Source organism: Rhinolophus sinicus, linkage group LG11 (assembly GCF_036562045.2).
Source record: "Rhinolophus sinicus isolate RSC01 linkage group LG11, ASM3656204v1, whole genome shotgun sequence".
NCBI lineage: Eukaryota > Metazoa > Chordata > Mammalia > Chiroptera > Rhinolophidae > Rhinolophus > Rhinolophus sinicus.
In genome coordinates, this window is record NC_133760.1 from 20,136,434 (window position 1) to 20,154,662 (window position 18,229).

An 18,229-nucleotide genomic window follows, 5' to 3' on the forward strand; every position below is an offset into this window, starting at 1 on the left:
AAAGACATCTCTTCAAAACCACAATGAGATATTATCACCTCACATCTGTTAGAATGGCTATTACCAGGAAGACAGAGATAGCAGATCCTGGTGAGGATATAGAGAAAAGGGAACACCTGTACACTGCTGGTGGGAATGTAAATTGATTGGTACACCTATTACGGAAAACAGTATGGAGGTTCTTCAAAAAATTGAAAATAGATCTACCATATGACCCAGAAATTCTACTTCTAGGTATTTATCCAAAGGAAATGAAATCACTATTTAGAAGAGATATCTGCCCATCATGTTTACTGCAGCATTATTGATAATAGCCAAGACATGGAAACAACTTGTCCATTAATGGATAAATGGATAGAGTGTGGTATGCTACACACACACACACACACACACACACACACACACACGGAATATTATTCGGCCATAAAAAAGAATAAAATCCTGCCATTTGCGACATGGATAAAACTAGAGGGCATTATACCAAGTGAAATAAGTCCGACAAAAAAAAAATACTGTATGATCTCACTTACATATGGAACCTAAAAAACCAAACTCATAGAAACAGAGATCACATTTGTGGTTGCCAGAGGCAGGACATGAGAGAAAGGGGTGAAAGTGGTAAAACGGTACCAACTCCCAGTTATAAGATAAATAAGTTCTGAGGGTGCAATGTACAGCCTGGTGACTATAATGACAATACTGTATTGTGTATGTGAAAGTGGCTAAGAGAGTAGATCTTAAAAGTTCTCATCATAAGAAAAAAACGTTTATAACTATGTGAGCTGATGGATGTTAACTTAATGTGGTGATCATGCCACAGTATACACATATATTAAATCATTATGTTGTACATCTTAAATGTACACAATGTTTGTTATCTGTTAATATCTCATAAAACTGAAAAAAATTAAATAAAAAAACACCTCTTGATAGGAAATTTGTTCATTCTCTGGGTGCTTGCTGAGGGCTTTCCATGTGCTGGGCATACTGTGCGAGCAGAGGTGATGACATGATTTCTGCCCTTGGAAACTCGTAAATTATTAGTGAGGGAGTCTGATATTTTGACCCAAAGTTATACAAGTCCAGTAGCGAAAGGCAGCTCGTCAGTTGACAGCACGTACGCTGAGTCGTGTGTTTGATGCTAACAACAGAAAACGCTCCACCGACCTTCAGCTGCATTGACAAAAGTACCTGATCCAAAACAAGAGCGACGGTTTCACTCAACTCTGCTTCTGCCAGTCAGGCTGTCCAAGCCACACCTTGAAAGGAATGATCAACCTCTCGTACGGCGAGTAAACACATCCAAGAACCCACAGGCATCGTTCTCCTCAACCGTCAAGTCCAAAGCAACCCATTAGAATGTGTCCTTTTCGAAAAAAAATAATAAACTTGCCAAGACATTTTGATTTAATAAATGCTGGTGAGACTTTAAAAAACAAAGGAAAGGAAAATGGAGAGAACTATTGAGACTTTGAAGAGCATGCAAAAAAATAAAAATAAAAAGCAAAGCCTACCTGCTAATGGTGTCACATGCGCAGTGGTGAGGAAGGCCAGGACATGTAGTGTAGGCAAAGCAACTTGGGGGACGGGACGGGCGGTCTTCAAATGTTCCAGGAGTGGCCACATAACCGAGGAGCAGATCGTTCTATGTGGCTCCAAAGGGAAGAACGAGCTTCCCAGTGGAGCCCTGGCAAGGCAGAACGGTCCCTCCAGAGTCCCCTTGTCAGGGAAGCTGGAAGCGGAAGGTGGACATCTGCTGTTAGCAGCTTAGTAGTGGGAGAGGCTGCCGGACCGCTAGGGCTTCACACCGTGTCCACTGAGATATCATTTTATGATGCTCAGTGCAGGCTTTTCACCACCGCAGCTGTCATAATGGTTCTACCTGACAGTAACTTCTGTTTTATGACCTCCGGGAAGAAAGAAAGGTCTAAAATGTTCATAGTGCACAGGAAAGAGATAATGGACCACCTGCTGCTTCCCCAATGCAATGAGAGAACACGACGGCGTCATTCTCCATAAAGACTTCCTAACAAAACTGTGACTTTGCTGGATCAGTAAGTGCTGGGACGGAGCCTTGGAAGAGACAAATTCCCTGCCTCACGGAGCATGCGGTCTGGTGATCCTGTCTCCCTTGGTTCAGGAACAGTGCAGAAGGCTCCAGAACAAACCCCAATTCACCACAGTGCCAAAGCCCAGAAGGGTCCAGGGGTTCAATTATCCCCAGTGCATTAGGGAGGAAGGAAAAGGAATATCTATTACAAACCAGTGGCTCCTCCACAGTCTAAGCCTTTGATGTTTCTTCGTTCTTCAAAAGTTGTACTAAGTCCCAATGCAAAAGTCACCTCACACAAGCATTTGGATGTACATTTTGCACTTCACTAATGTTTAATGTATTCTAGGAAATTCCTCAGAGAATTGGTGAGCCCTCTAGTTTAAAGCAGAAAGGAGGGATTTGGTGACAGCTGTTTTCCATTAATTTTTGCTATTAACTTACTGAGTTGGTTCCACTATAACCAAATGTTGGAATTTACTGCAAGGCACACCCCTCCCCCCCTTGGTGAGCAGCTGTACCTCTTTAGTAAAAGAAGGACACAGCTGACAATTCAAGGACAGCTGGATTCAATTTGGATAGAAAACCCCTGGCCTTCCATTCTTTTGGGTAATTTGGCAAAATAAATGCATATGGCCCCAACCCCTGGTATGACGATAGCTACACGCTAGTGGATTGGGTTAGGCTGCCCAAAAGATCTGAGACGTGGTCCTTCACCAAAGAACCCGAGGGAGGTTAGAGATGGAACTGAACAAACGTCCATTTTCTCCCAGCTTGGTGCTTTGCTCCCTTTGGCCCAGTACAGGGCTAAAGCAAAGAGCTGTGCGCACCGGACACCTGCATCTCTGGGGGAGAAAAAGGCTCTGGTAAAACCCTCCTGGACTCGGGGATCACCTGGCGGGTTGCAGAAAGCCTTTTGCTACAACTGCCCGTGTTCGTCACTGCTTCACCATGACATCCGTCATCTCTGGATGGTGGTCACGGTGCTCTGCAATCTGGGGCTGCTCAAGGCTGCCCACGCAACTCTCCAAGGGCCACATGCAGAAGGGGACACTGCCACTATTCAAAAGTGACCTTGCATAAGCATTTGGTTGTTGGTTTCTTCAAGACGGAACTTCTGCTTCAGTCAGGCTAGTTTCAACTCTCTCTCTCTCCCTCCCTCCCCCCTAATGCTTTCTTCATTTCCCTAGACACACTACCCACCTCTCTCTGGCTAAATCTCTTGGCACATCCTGCGCCTGCTCTTCAACATGGAGAAATCTGAAAATTGTTATTGTGCTACGCTGGTGTTTTGCATAGGTCATTTGTGGTCTTTTGAAATCCTCCCTAATGTTGAAACATGTTTATTTTAAAAGTCTATCTATTTAATCTGCCCTAAGGAAATAACCCAAAATATGGCCAAGAAACATATATGCAACATTACTTATAACAGCAAAAATTGAAAATAATCCAAATGCTCAGAAAGAAAATTGTATATAGCCTGTTATGTTGGTTATGGCACTTCACTGAACTATTACGAAGAGCAATAATGACAACGTGGCATCATGAAAATGTCTATGTTAAATGAAAATGAAGTGAAAAATGAAAAAAACAAGATATAAAATTATGCTCTCCCCATTTACAATGATGTAAAAATAACACAGGACAATGCCACGGCTCTACTGTGTGCCCTATACTCTTGCTATAAGGATCAAATGAGCTAATTAATAAAGCAAAAAAAGAATTGTGAAATGACGAAAGTACTAGACAAATTGTAAATGGCATTAATATTAGGCATTTGATGAACGTTCGGTACCTGAATCAACAGGGCAATGGAAACTTTAAAGATCACAGCATATCAGAGGCCCTGGAGGAAGTGGCCGCTTCAGAAGTTCTGCTTTACAATTTGCAGGTGGTTTTTGTCTTCATCCATGGCAATGTGTGTAGATGGAAATGTGTGTGATAGAGTTAGCAGCGTCAATAGTTCACTCATTTAGAAAGTCTGTTAACAAAGCAAGAGTTATTCTTGCAATAAAGACTTTGTTTTATTTGAGTGAATGTGTGCCTGGGTGAGAGTAAGAGAGAGAATTACTACTCATAAAGAGTTAATCTACTTTATGAGATTAACTTGCTTATCAAGCCCCGGTCAGATTTTGCAGCATGAGCTGTACACACTGGTGACTACCTGGATACAAACGCTTGATATTCTAGATTAAAGACTCTTGATGCTCAGAGCAATCTTTCTCCACTTCTCCCTGTATACTTTCCCTAACATTCCCGGTGGGGGGAAATAAAGCTCATTTGCTTACCATTCACTTCAACCTGGCAGCCTGAGGGGTGCTGAGGAACCCCCCGCCCCCTGCAAGCGCAGAGATGTAAAGAGGGGAATAAGGACATTTCCAGGAACAGGATTCCACAAGTCCTTTATGTGACCCTGCATAGCAGGTATTCGTGTCAATACCTACCCAGTTTTTCAACTTTTATTTTCCTCTTTCCCCATACAAACCGCAATTTTCCTGAGCTAGATACAGCCTGACTTCCTCATTTCTTTGGTGAATGCCTCTACAACATACGTCTTCTGGCTTCCTTATGGTCCTGAGCAAGATGGAGTGACTACCCGCCACCCTGTCTTGCCTATTGATTGCAGCCATAAGACTTGCACAGAATAAGCAGAGCAGGTATTTGAGGGCTCTGAAAAGTAAACAGTAGCGGGCAGATGAGTAAAGACAACCAGAATTTGAAGTACCTCCAAAGAGGTGGTGAGTTTGCCATCTCCCACTCCAGGACCCCCAGCCTGGACTGAACACAAGTGGGTGCCCAGGAGCGAGCATCAGCGCAGACAGCAGAGCGCCACAGGGAGACACCTCGTCCTGGCTCATGGAGCAGGAAGGGGGTGGCCTAGTCCTCGGAGATGGTGGGCTAAATCACAGGGGTTTTCCTTTTTTCATGTCTGTCTTCTCAGCTGTCTTGTTTTTCTGTCTTCTCAGCTGTCTTGTGTCCCCGTCCCCCTGCGGGTCCGTAGCAGTAGAGGCTCCACAGGTGCCCGAAACTGTGAGGGACGGAACCTTCCTTTGCGATTGGAGATGCTGTGGTCTCAGGAGGGTGAAAAACCCATTGGATTTTCTCTCAGTCTGCCTCTCGCTTGGTCATGGATGTGAGCTAAGGAAGAGGGTAGCAGGCCAAGAGGAATAAAGCCCCTGCTTTCTGGCTGAAGGACCAAAGGCAGGAGACCCCAGGAACTGGTAAGTACTAGAGAGATTGCCAAGAGGGAAGAGCTCAGGAAAACAACCCCATAAATCTGTTTATGAGCTCCTGGGCTCACCCCTGAGCTAAGCCTGTGTAGATATAATACAAACCAGCCTGCCATAGACTCTCAAGTTCAGGAGAGACCACTGCCCAGGACCCACATGGGCCTGGAGTGGCACACAAGGGGCAGATCTGAAGAGTACCACGAAGACTTTGAAAACGCCACGGATACTGAAATCCACAGAATCCACACTCAAATTGGTTGAGTCTCATAACGTAATATTCAAAATATTCAGAATCAACCCAAAATTACCCCCATCATACAAAAATATCAGGAAATCCTCAACTTGCCTGGGACGAGATACTCAACAGATGCCAGTGCCAAGATGACAGCTACTGGAATTAGCTAAGACTTCAAAGCAGTTATAAAAAATACTCCACGAGGTAAGAGGAAACATTCTTGAAATGAAGGGGAAGATTAAAAGTCTCAGCAAAGAAACAGAAGATATAAAGAAGAATCAAAAGGAAAATTGAGAACTGAAAACGAACCACTATCAGATCGGCTCAACAGCAGTATGAATATGACAAAGGAAAAAAATCAGAGAATAGGAAGACAATAACTGATAAATAAAAATGATTTAATATGAATAACAGAGAAAAAAAGTTTAAAAAAAACCAATGAACAGAGCCTTGGGGACCTGTGGGACAACACTAAAAGACAATGTGTGTGTCATTAGAGTCCCAGAAGGAGAGGAGAAAGAAGGCAGAAGGCAGTACAATATAGTGCAATATATATATATATTCTTCTACACATAATCCATTGGTCAAAAAGGAAGCCTCAAGGAGAATTAGAAAACGTTGAACTGAATGAAATTGAAAATACAACATAGTAAAACCTATGAGATTCAGCTAAACCAATGCCTAGAGAGATGTATTAGGTTGGTACAAAAGTAATTGCCGTTTAAAGGTTAAAAATAATTGCAAAAAAACCGCAATTACTTTTGCACCAACCTAATACATAGGATGAAATGCTTATACTAGAAAAGAAAGGCCTTAAATCAATAATTTAAGCTCTATCTTAAAAACTAGGAAAAAAAGCAAAATAACCCAAAATAAACAGAAGAAAGGAAATAATAAAGAGAAGAAATCAATGAGATTGAAAAGGAGATACAATGGAGAAAACCAATAAAACCAAAACTTTTTTCTTCGAGAAGACTGTAAAACTTGATAAACCTCTAGCAAGATAGATCAATAAAAAAAAGAAAGACACAAATCATCAATATTAAGAATAAAGAAGGGGATATTACTAGAGATCCTGTAGACATTAAAAGAATGATAAGGACAAACTACAGACAACTCTACACACATAAAATTGACAAGTTAGATAAAATGGACCAATTCCTTGAAATCACCAACTACCTAAACTCACCCAGGATGAAATGGAGAACCTAAATAGTCCTATAACTATTAAAGAAATTAACTTCATAGTTTAAAATCTTCTCAAAAGGAAATCTCCAGGTCCAGATGGATTCACTGGCAAATTCTACCAAACATTTAAAGAAGAAATAATACCAATTCTACAAATCTCTTCTTGAAAATTCAACAGGATGTAACACTTTCCAATTCATTTTATGAGACCAGTATTACTCTCTACCAAATCAAAGACAATACAAGACAATGACAAGGCAATATCCTTCAAGAATACAGATGCAAAATATTAAATATTAGAAAATAAAATACAGCAACATAGAAGAAGAAGAATATACCATGACCAAGTAGAGTTTATCCTTGGAATATAATGCAAAAATCAAACAATGTCACCCACTGTATGGACAGTCTAAAGAAGAAAAAACGTATGATCATATCAATTCATGCAACAAAACCAACAAAAAGCATTTGACAAAATTCAATCCCCATAAATGATAAGTGTTCACAGCACACTAGGAATAGAAGGGAACTTCCTCTACCACATAAAGAGCATCTATAAATACTCTATATGTCACATTATACTTAATGATGAAAAAAAAAAGAATGCTCTGTCTGTCAGACTGGGGAGAAGGTAAGGATATCCTCTCTCACCTCTCCTATTTAACACAATATCAGAAGTCTTACTTAGTGCAATAAGGCAAGAGAAAGATATTAAAAGGCATTGGAAAACATATTGAAGAGGAAAAAATAAACCTGTCTCAAGTCACAGATAACATATTGTTTAAGTAAAAATCCCAATTCTTTTTAAAAATCCCTAGAACTAATAGGTGACTTTAGCAAGGGAGCAAGATACAAGGTTAACGCAGAATTCAATCATATTTCCACTTACTAGCAATGAACATTTGGAAACTGACGTTAAATACTAAGTGCCATTTACAAGAACTCCAACAAGTAAATACTTAGGTAAAAAATCTAACAAAACATGTATAGTATTTATATGCTGAAGACTCCAACACACTGACGAAAGAAAGAAACCAAAGAAGACTTAATAAAAGAGACACTTGCCACCATGTTTGTTGAGGATGGGAAGAGTCAATACAGTAAAGATGTCAATTCTCCCCAAATTGATCTACAGATGTCATGCAATTACTATCCTAGAAGAACTTCTTAACAGACATAAACAAGTGTGTTCTAAAATTTATATGCAAAGACAAAGAAACTAGAACAGCTAAAACAAACTGGAAAGAGAAGAACAGAGTTGGAAGAGGCCTACTTTCTGATTGTAAGGCTTACTATATTAGCTATGGTAATCAAGACAGTGTGACGTTGTGTGATAGCCATACACATCAATGAAACAAGACAGAGCCCGGAAATAGCCCCACACACGTATAGCCAACGGTTTTTGACAAATATCCAAAAGCAATCTGGTGGCACAATGATAGTCATTTCAACAATCAATGGTGTTGAAACAATTGGACACCTGTAGGCAAATAAATAAATAAATAAATAAATAAATAAATAAATAAATAAATAGAACGTTGAACATCTAACCTTCACATCTTATACAAAAATTAACTTAAATGGATCAGACCAAATGTAAAACATAAAACTATATAACTTTTAGGAAAAAAAAAAAACAACAGGCAAAGAGTTCTTAGATATTACATGGAAAGCACTATCCATGAAAGAAAAATTTGATGGACTTGATAAAATTAAAAACTTTTGCTCTATGAAAAATGGTGAAGAGAATAAAAAGACAAGTTACAGACGAGGAGAAAACATCTGCAAATCACATATCCAACAATGGACTTGTATCCAGAATACAGAAAGAACTCTTAAAACATAACAATCAGAAAACAAGAAGCCAACTTAATGGGGGGAAAAACAGACACTTAACCAAAGATGATATGGATGGCAGGTAGGTAAGTCAGTCCATGAAAAGATGTCCAACCTCATTAGCCATTAGGGGAAGCACATGGAAAGAGACAGAGAGGGAGACAAAGAGACAAAGAGAGACAGAGACAGATGAAGAGACACAGAGAAAGACAGAGACAGAGAGACACACAGACTCACTGCTGGATCTAATGGCCGGGCGCCATCCATTCTACAAAGCGGTCTGAGATGTGAAACAAGAGGTCTTTTAACCCAACATTTGAAAGATTTTTATACCACCCATTATAGAAATTATATACAATCACATTTTGCTAAAATTTTCCCACCTTACAAATTCATATTTGAATAAAAGGGTGGCATTTTCAGACATCTCAAAAGAGTCACTGTTCCTGCCTCTCACGTACTCGCATGAGATGTTCTGTCACACCTGAGTGCTGCCCTGGTCCCTGGTGTTACATGCTCTGTAGAAGGTCAAAGCCACAGCTTCCTACTGCTGCTTCGGTTCATGACAATGGTGTGAGAAACCCATGACGGTTTGGGCTGTTCTTTCACACAATGCTAACTATTACTATTAGTTAATACTTTTTAATAATTAAATGATAATTACACCTAACATTCATTGTATGTTCACTACACACCAGGCAGAGCTAATGTTTTATACTGATAACCTGATTTAATTTTCCAGTAACATATGAGCTGGGTCTCTTATTAGCCTCATTTTATGGCTGAAGAAACTTTAAGGCTTAGCAAGGTTACATAGCAAGGTTAAATAGATAAACCCGTGCAGAGTATGACTACACAGTCTTGCTATCATGCAAACAGGTAACGGTTTGCTAATTGGGGGTATGGCTAAGGACACTCCAAATAGCCGTAGAAGACTGTGGATTGACACTACTTTGCCAGTCTCTAGAGAACTCAATCTATAGGTCTTCCCATTTGCAAGTGACGCAGGTAACATCTGACTCAGCAATTTGATATTTACTCCAAAGCATTTAAAGTTTTCTAAATTCCCATTTTAGTAGAGATTGGCGAACAAGGAGGGCTTAGCACTTCACACCCACCGAGACTGGTTTTCATAGAGGTTACTCAGTGCCTAAAGGACAAACTGAATGACTTAAAAATAATCATGAAAGAATAAAGGAGATACTTGCAAAGGAACAAAACAGTTATGCACAGAATAATTCTAGACTTTATTTTACTCAAATGAAATCACAAGATGATAGGGTCAGAAGAGACTTCAGATTTCTGGAAGATGGTGGGGAGGGAGGTGGGCAGACAGGTAACAATAGGACAGGGGGACGGAGATCCCGGGGAAAGGCACAGACTCATGGAAGTGATCTAAGATGGGAAATTGAGACCCGGAGAAATGAAGTGACAGGGTGACATCATGTGAGCAAAGTCACAGGGTGATTCATACAGAGCTGCGTCTCGAACCCACCATTTCTACCCACAATGTCACCAACTGGTTAAAACAGAGAATGAGGGCAAATGCAGGGCCACTCTAGACAAACCCTGGATGGTTTGTCACGTCTCTGCTCAGTGCCAAGTTCTGGAACTTTACCACCTGAGGCCTCAGGTTTCATTAATGATTTTTATATTGATTAGATGAAGAAATGATCATATTTTGGATATACTGGGTTAAATAAAATCTACTCTCAAAATGATTCTGCCTGTTTCCTTTACTTGTCCAGAGTGGCTGCTAGGAACTTAAGATGACATACGGGGCTCACCCTGTATGTCTATGGGGCCGTGCTGAGTCAGAGAAACCCAACGGAGGCAGGAGCTCCTTCAGCCTGAGACACCAGGGAAAGTCACTCCACGATCTGGAAGACCAATGTCCCAGCTTGAGGAAAAGGCAAATTCGTGGAGCTCTGCGGTGGGAATGAACCCGGCTTCTTGGAGCCGCAGTCAGGCAGTGTGGCCCAGTGAGAGGGGTAAGGAGAGGGCGGGAAGGAGCTGAGGCTGGCAGGGCCGCAGGCCTGGCACTAGGCAAGAGCCTGGAGGCTGAGTTTCGGAGTTGGGATTCCATGCCAGGAGCCACGGGAGAGCACTGGACGGTTACATCAGGGGAACACCACTCTCGCATTTAGCTTTTGCAAACATGCTGCAGGCTGGCGCCCAGGGGAGAGAGAACTGGCGTGCAAGCCAGGATAGAAGCGGGGCTACCAGGCAGGAGGCATCAACCTCATGGGACCCCCACAGCTTTTGGCCACTCCAGGTGACCTCAGACGAGGATAGGTGACAAAGTCAGAGACATTGCTAGCTCTCTCGCACAGGATACCAAGTCTTGTTATATTTAAATTTGATTCCATAGAATACCGCTTTCCTCACAGGAGCAGATAAAGGACGCGTTTGTTATCCAAATTGAGCCTGGGATTCTGAGTGATCACACGTTGCTTCGTGGAGTTCTGCAATAACGTGCCTCCTCAGAGAAGACAGGGTATTAGGCTAGCTGCCCTTTACCCATTGGTGTCCCATTTCCTTTGTTCCACCATCACCACACTAGTTAACTTTTTTAAAAATTGGGGGGAAGGGTCTTAGGTTTGTCGTTTTGATTTCATTTAATTCTTTTACTTCATTCTTGCTATTTATAATTAATGGAAAATTTGGTTTACTTCTCTCATGAGGCTTCCACCCCTTTAACTGGGCCTTATTTTTGTGTTTTAGCTTCCTGGGTTCACCCCCGAAACCCCCTTACTCACGATCTGTCAGCTGAACAGCAGCCCTCTAAGCTCATTTACTCTGGCGGTTTCCACGAACCATTTGCTCTGTTGTTTCTCGATTCTCATTTCTTCCCTAGCTCAGTGGTCATTTTTGCCACTGGTGAGTCATCTGCTCTGAGTCATGCTTGGCGATGATGCAAAGGCCAGGAAAATGCCTCAGAGCACACCTGCGTTACAAAAGGATGTCACTGAAGGCTACGGTCTGCACCCACGCACATGTTCTCCTAAGCGCATTCAGTACGTAAGAGAAAAAGATAGCCCCCTTTTCTCTTTTTTTTCCTTCCAAATTTACCATTTGTCTCAGCATTTGTTCGAGATTATTCCTATGGTGGAATGAGTCTTAGTCATTCGTTTCAGACTTTCAGAGGCAGGAGAATGTTCCTGGAATGAGCCCAGAAGCCCCCCGAGGATGAAAGCAGGTTTCCTTATGTGCCGTTCTTCCTCCATCATACGACATGGACCTTCACACATGGCCACGTTTGGATCACTCTTTCCTTTGAGAGCTATGAAGGTGCTGTTTTACACAGGGGCCACCAAACTGTACGTAAAAAACTGTCCCTCATCAGAGGAGACCGGGGAGACAAGTAAATGCATTGTGCCCAGCCTGGATCCTGGAGCAGAAAGACAAGCTATCTGGGTCTGCGTGCCAGCTCTGCCCTCACAAGCTGTGTGACGGGAAGCAAATTACTCTGCCTCTCCATGCCTCAGTTTTCTCATCTGTGAAATGGGGATGGTAATAGTGACGACCCCATGGTGTGTTTGTGAAGATTAAAGTGACAACCTATAAAGCACATAGCACATCACTGGGCATGTCAGAGTAAACCCAGTAAATATGAGATGGAACAACAAACTTCCCCCTCAGGAACATAACATAAACTGCCTTCCTGCCTTTCTTCTGTGAGAGCTCTATGCTTGCCTCCTTGTCCAGGCTAACTCTGAAGTTTAAGGAACTTGACTCTGAATACCATCCCATAACTATAAGCGCTTTCCCCACACTCTGGCCTCAATTACAGACTCATTTCTTCCTTCCAAATATAAAACTCTTGGCAGAGGTGTTGTCATCAGCTCTTAGCAGATGGGAACAGGACAGCCTCTCAGGTCCCCACGGAAAGGGATTTGAAAAGGCAGGAGGAAGAATGGAAAGTCGGGATGAAAGCACAGCCCACGGGATGCGGTGGGGATGGCACTCAGGGACATTAAAGGACATCTAAAGGAGACGCAAGAGAATGGTGGTGACGGTGCCACTGGGGCGAGGGCTGGGAAGCTGGAGGGGTACGGAAGGCAGAGCCTGAAACGACTTTTCACTGGACAGCTTTTTGTATCATTTGAATTTTGTACCATCTGCATGGCTGTATTACCTAGTCAAAAATTAATTAAATGAGGGGTGGCCGGTTAGCTCAGTGGGTTAGAGCGCGGTGCCCTTAACAACAAGGTTGCCGGTTCGATCCCCACATGGGCCACTGTGAGTTGCGCCCTCCACAACTAGATTGAAACAACTACTTAACTTGGAGCTGATGGGTCCTGGAAAAACAAACTTAAAAATAAATTAAAAGTTTTTTAATTAATTAAATTAAATTAGGGAAGGGGCATATTGGGTATCTGGGTGAGACAGAGCAAGAAATATAAAGTTCTCTGAAGGTGAAAGTGGAAGTCATTTCAGATATTTTGCTGGCTTGCTCTCACTCACTCCCCTGTCCCCCAACCCCTGATCTCCAAATACGAAAAGTTACACTCAATGGATTCCTGGATGGCTCATTCTTAGAGTATCAGCAATACTTTTTCAGGGTCCAAAACAAATCTGAGACACTGAAACCCAGAACTCTTAAAACCTTATGAAAAAACCCATCAGGAAAAGCTCCACCAGGGAAAATGCAACTTCTAATGATATCACCTCCCATCAAAGCCGCTGCGTGAGGTCTAATGCTGGAGCATGGTCATGTTCAGCTGTATCACTTATTTCACTACTGGACGTCAATAAGTTATTCCTCCAGCACAAGGACAGGGTAAGCAAAACACTAAGGAAATAGTAAAGGCAATAATCCCTCGGGGGGCCTCTGCAGAGCCATGAAAGAAACCCCACATCCTACCCTGGGCTCCTATTAAGATCTATTCACTAGCAGGGGGGTGGGGTAGGGAAACCATGGGACACCAGTCAGGGGATTCAGCTGGTCCTGTGCGAACTTGGCCAAGTCATTCAATTGTCCCGACCCTCATCCTCCTCACCTGTGACACATATAGATCACCACTTACTTTGCAAGTTGTAAGAATCATAGATGCTTTGTGTATAAATACCCAAATCATGTCATTATCCCTACAAAGAACACAGCACCTCCTGCCAGTTTTCCCCTTTAAAATGTTACTGGATCTTGAAGTTGAAAGGTGTTGTGCATTGAGTTGTCCCCCTAAAAAGATATGTCAAAGTCCTAACCTCCAGAATCTGTGAATGTGACCTTTGGAAATAGGGTCTTTGCAGATGTAATTAGTTAAATTAAGACAAAGTCATAATGAAGTAGGGTACACCCTAAATCCAACTTGACTGGTATCCCTGTAAGAAGAAGCAGAGAGACACACGTACAGAGGGAAGGTGATGTGAAGGTACAAATGCAACGTCACATGGGAGAAGAAGGTCATGTGACCAGAGGCAGAGTTGAGAGTGATGCAGCGGCAAGCCAAGGAACACCAAGGATTGCTAGAAACCGAAACCACCAGAGGCTGAGAAAGAGGCATGAACAGATTCTCCCTCTGAGCCCTCAAGAAGGAACCAATCCTGACAACACCTTGAATTTGGATCTCTGGTCCCCACAACTGTGAGAGAATAAACTTCTGTTGTTTTAAGCCACCCAGTTTGTGGTACTCTGTTAGAAACTAGGATACAGGAAGTTATCTAGTTTTACTATCTAATGCTTGAATGCTTGAGTTCTCTTGCCTAAAGATCAGCTAGCCAGCTTATGTATGACTGACTCTAGTAAAAAAACAAACAAACAAAAAAACAAAAAAAAACACACCACAAAAAGAAACAAACAAAAAAACCTAACTTAATATCTACCAAGGAAGCGATCCCTCCCATGTACGAAAAGTACTGTCATAAATACCATTCGTTCAACAAATATTTATTGAGCACCTACTATATGTCAGGTACTGTTGTTTGAGGTACTGTTGATACAGTGGTAAATGGGGAGCAGACAAGAAAAGCATTCTCAAATAAGGTCATTTTCATATTGTTATAAAGAAAATAAAACAACGTAACAGGATAGAAGGAGTGGGTTGGGAACTAGAAAGGAATTATTGTGATTGTTAGGGAAAGTTCCACTAAGGATGTGATATTGGAGCAGTGGCTTGAATGACAGGAAGCCAGTCATGGGAAAATCTGGAAGGAGGAACAGCCAGTGCAAAGGTCCTGAGGCAGAGCAAGCTAGACATGCTCAAAGCAGAGAAAGAAGGTGGGACTTCTGTGAGTAAGAGAATGGTAATTAAAGAAGCTGGAGAAACAAGCAAGGTCAGTCAGTACTCATAGACACACCAGCAGACCAAGGTAAGAAGTTTCAGTTCCATCCCATGAGTACTGGGAAGCCACTGGAGAGAGACATGATTTAACTCCGTTTTTTAAAGATCACTCTGGCATGGTTTTAAAGTTCTTAAAACTGGAGTGTTTCTCACTATAACTTTTGTCCTTTGGTACTTGGGATCTTAAGCCTCTACAGAACAAGTTCAATAAATGACAGCCCCGAACCTTCTGTAATCCTGGCTCCCAAGATCCTCCTGGCTTACCAGCTCTAAATCACTCACCACTGTAGCATTTCCAATAAATATGCTTGACTTTTTTTTTTCTATGTCCTTCATTAAATGTGATGTCCAGAAAAGAACACAATATTCTAAGTGTGGAACAGATGGGAACTAGCACTTTACTCAGTCCAGGTCTATATTTCTATTGACGTGCTTCAGGATTGTCTTGGCTTTTTATTCTGGTTTGTACCACTGTCCTGCCAAAACATATTTCCAGTAACCTTCTGTTGAAGTCCTTTTTTTGATGCTCAAATCTAGAAAAAAGATCATTATCCCTAATGAGAATAGCTGTGCCATGTTTTTTTTTAAGTGTCACTATTACCCAAACAATACCACATATAAAAAAATGGATAAAATAAACAAAACGACTGGGTCAGCTCCTGAGGTTTCATAACCACTGCATTTCTCTTCCGGATGGAGGACAAGGAAAACTATTATGGCAAGTTTCTCTACCCTTGCTTTGGTTTCTTGCATCACACAGCTGAAGACACCTATGTGGAAATACTGAGAACTTGAGCAAAAGACACTCCCTGAAATCATACTTCCTACTAGATTTCTCAAAGACTTACAAACAAATCTGAGTAGACGTAGACTACCTCGAGCCTGGAGTAGGGAGAAGAGGTGAAGGTGCCTCTATACCAGTAAGCTAAGCTGACTTAGTAAGCAGGGCAAGCGGTGGGAGAGAAGGGTGTTCTGCCAGTGGATGCAGGGAAAGCGCTGGGGCCGCGCAGATGTGCGTATCATCTGCCCAGATCCTTCCCACATCCCTTTCCACACCTGGTGTCAGATCGCTAGGTTTAACACTTTGCTTTGACCCCTAGTACCTAAGTGACCTTGGACAAGTCACTCAGCCTTAGTTTCCTCATCTGTGATCCTTGAATGAGAACACCACCTATCACTCCATGTTTATTGTGAAGATCAACTAAGATTTTGGGTGTGCAAGTCCTTTGTACTGTCATATAAAAGTGAGGGGTTATTATTGGCTGTGGGATTTTTACTGATCCCTTTGCAGCTCTTTCCTGCTGCCAGTTGACTTTTCATGACTTTCTAAAAAAATCTTCCAAGGCTGCTTTTGATGTTTTTTTTTTTAACCTGATTATTTTCTTTTGGAGGGAGGAAGAGAAGGAGGAAGGAAGAGAAGGAATGAGGGAGCGAGGGAAGGGAGGAGGGAGGGAGGGAGGCGGAAAGGAGGGAGGGAGAGAGAGAGAGGCACGTAGCATAACTCATCCCACCCTAAGCCTTTCCTAAAGATTGTCCTAAAAGAAGTCCCTTCAGAGCCATTTGGCATGACCATAAAGCAATTTACCTCTGAAGAACCAAAGTGATAGCCATGAAAAGAGAATCCCAGCTAATATGTATGGATATTCTCCACTTTCTGGAATTCTGTAGCAAGTTTATAAGATTGGTGATTTACTCAAGTCACTGAGTAGCTTTTTGTTTTGTCTTTAGTTGCTACATTCTCAAATAATACAAACTATCTTTATATTAACTGACACATGCCATACAAAAGACAAACACTGCAAAAAACATAGGAACACATTCCAGAATTAAATGAGAGGCTAGAGATAATCTGCCCATCACTAAGAGTGCCTATGTGTGCATCCTCAGCCATCTTCATTTCTTTAATGGAAAAAGAAAACCTCATGAGTCAACTTTTTCATTGTGAGCCGATCTCAACAGCCTGTCGCTTTGAACTTCAAATATACAAGCAGTCCAATTTCTGAACAAAGTGGAAATAAAAATGAGTGACAGCTGAAGGGAAACACTCTGAACAATGGGAGGATATACACACTTCCAAACAGAAATATGAAAAGACGGGCAGGAGCAGTGCCACACAATACAATCTAAATCTCTTTTTTTCTTTGCTTAATCCAGTGTTAAGCATCTTATTGCCCTGGCTTAGGTTTAGGGAGCCGATGCCGCTCATGAAATGAATCCGAAACATTAGCATTAGGTGACGATGGCCTGGATGGCAGCCTGGCTAAAGCAGCCTGGTCCCTGACAGCTGTCAGCTCGCCTGGAACACTGACTCACCACAACGGCAACCTACACCTCCGGGCGCCCTCACCTGTACCTGCTCAGAGGCAAGTTCCTGCTCATTCTGCGGACTGGCACCTTGCCTAGCACTTAACCAGAGAGTTTGAGGAGCTGGCTGGTGCCCACTGCAAAGTCCTCTTCCAGGTTTCCTTCTCCCAAATCCAAGCAACGTGCAACCTAGGGAGGCACAAACCTCGTATAAGGGAGGAAACGTTCCCAGCTCCAGGACCACAGCCTGTGTTCTCAAAGACCCTGGTCACTGGCGTAGTCCGCCCTGAACCAGCAGTCCTACACCTGGCTTCTAACCCTGCGTGTCTACTGCTGCGCCCGCTGCAAACCTCCTCTTTTCTTACCGACACATGGGGAGGAGTGGGGGAGCCCGGGAAGGCACGGCGGGATCGATGCGGCAGGCACCCCGTCCAGAGCCTTTTCTCCCTCGCCCGCACACTTCGCCAGTCCGCCACCCCAGGAGCAGAGGGGCAGCAGACCTAAGACCGAACGCACACGCACAACGTGGCAGGTGTATTTCTCACGGCAGGCGCCGGCACCCCCTCCCCAGCGAGCTCTTCCAGGAGTCTGGCGGCTCTTCTTTCCCACGAGAACGAAGAACCGGCTCCATCTCGGAGCCACTTGGCAACACCATCTGCCACCGGGATGGAGACACCTTCCCGTCCCCTACACCGTGGGCTCCCGTTCCCATTTCCTCAACGCCCAGCAGACGCGGACCCTGCAGAAACCCCCGAGGCCCCCGACTCCGCGTCATTCCACGGCCCCCTCTCCCCAGCCCTACCTCCCCTCACCCGCTGGTCCCCGGAGAAGCCCGTGCTGTCGCCTCGGGCGCTCCAGCTGTCGCCCCTCGCAGAGTCCCCGCGCTGCCCGGAGACCCCGGAGTCCGCCTTTCCCCCTCGGGCGCCGGTGTGACCCCTCTCACCGCGACGGATGCCGACCGGCTGGCGGAGCCGGGAGCGAGTGGGCACTGGTGGGATCCGCGGTGAAGCCACAGAGCTGGCGGGAGAGCCGGGTCCTTCCGAGACGCCGGTCCGCGCGAGCTGTCAGTCAGCGGACCGCGCCCGCCCACCTAGTGCCGCCT

General features: G+C 43.4%; 1 protein-coding gene across 5 annotated transcripts in view; it reads right to left on the reverse strand.

Annotated features, from left to right (window-relative positions):
• The window catches only part of KIAA0513 (KIAA0513 ortholog), a 57,003-nt gene extending 38,774 nt beyond the window's left edge, over positions 1-18,229 (reverse strand). For 2 of the 5 annotated variants that reach the window (XM_019747112.2, XM_019747108.2), the window contains exon 1: positions 18,071-18,229. The gene's annotated coding sequence lies outside the window, so the exon portion shown is untranslated. The other 3 variants (XM_019747109.2, XM_074314493.1, XM_019747111.2) reach the window with 3 other exon arrangements.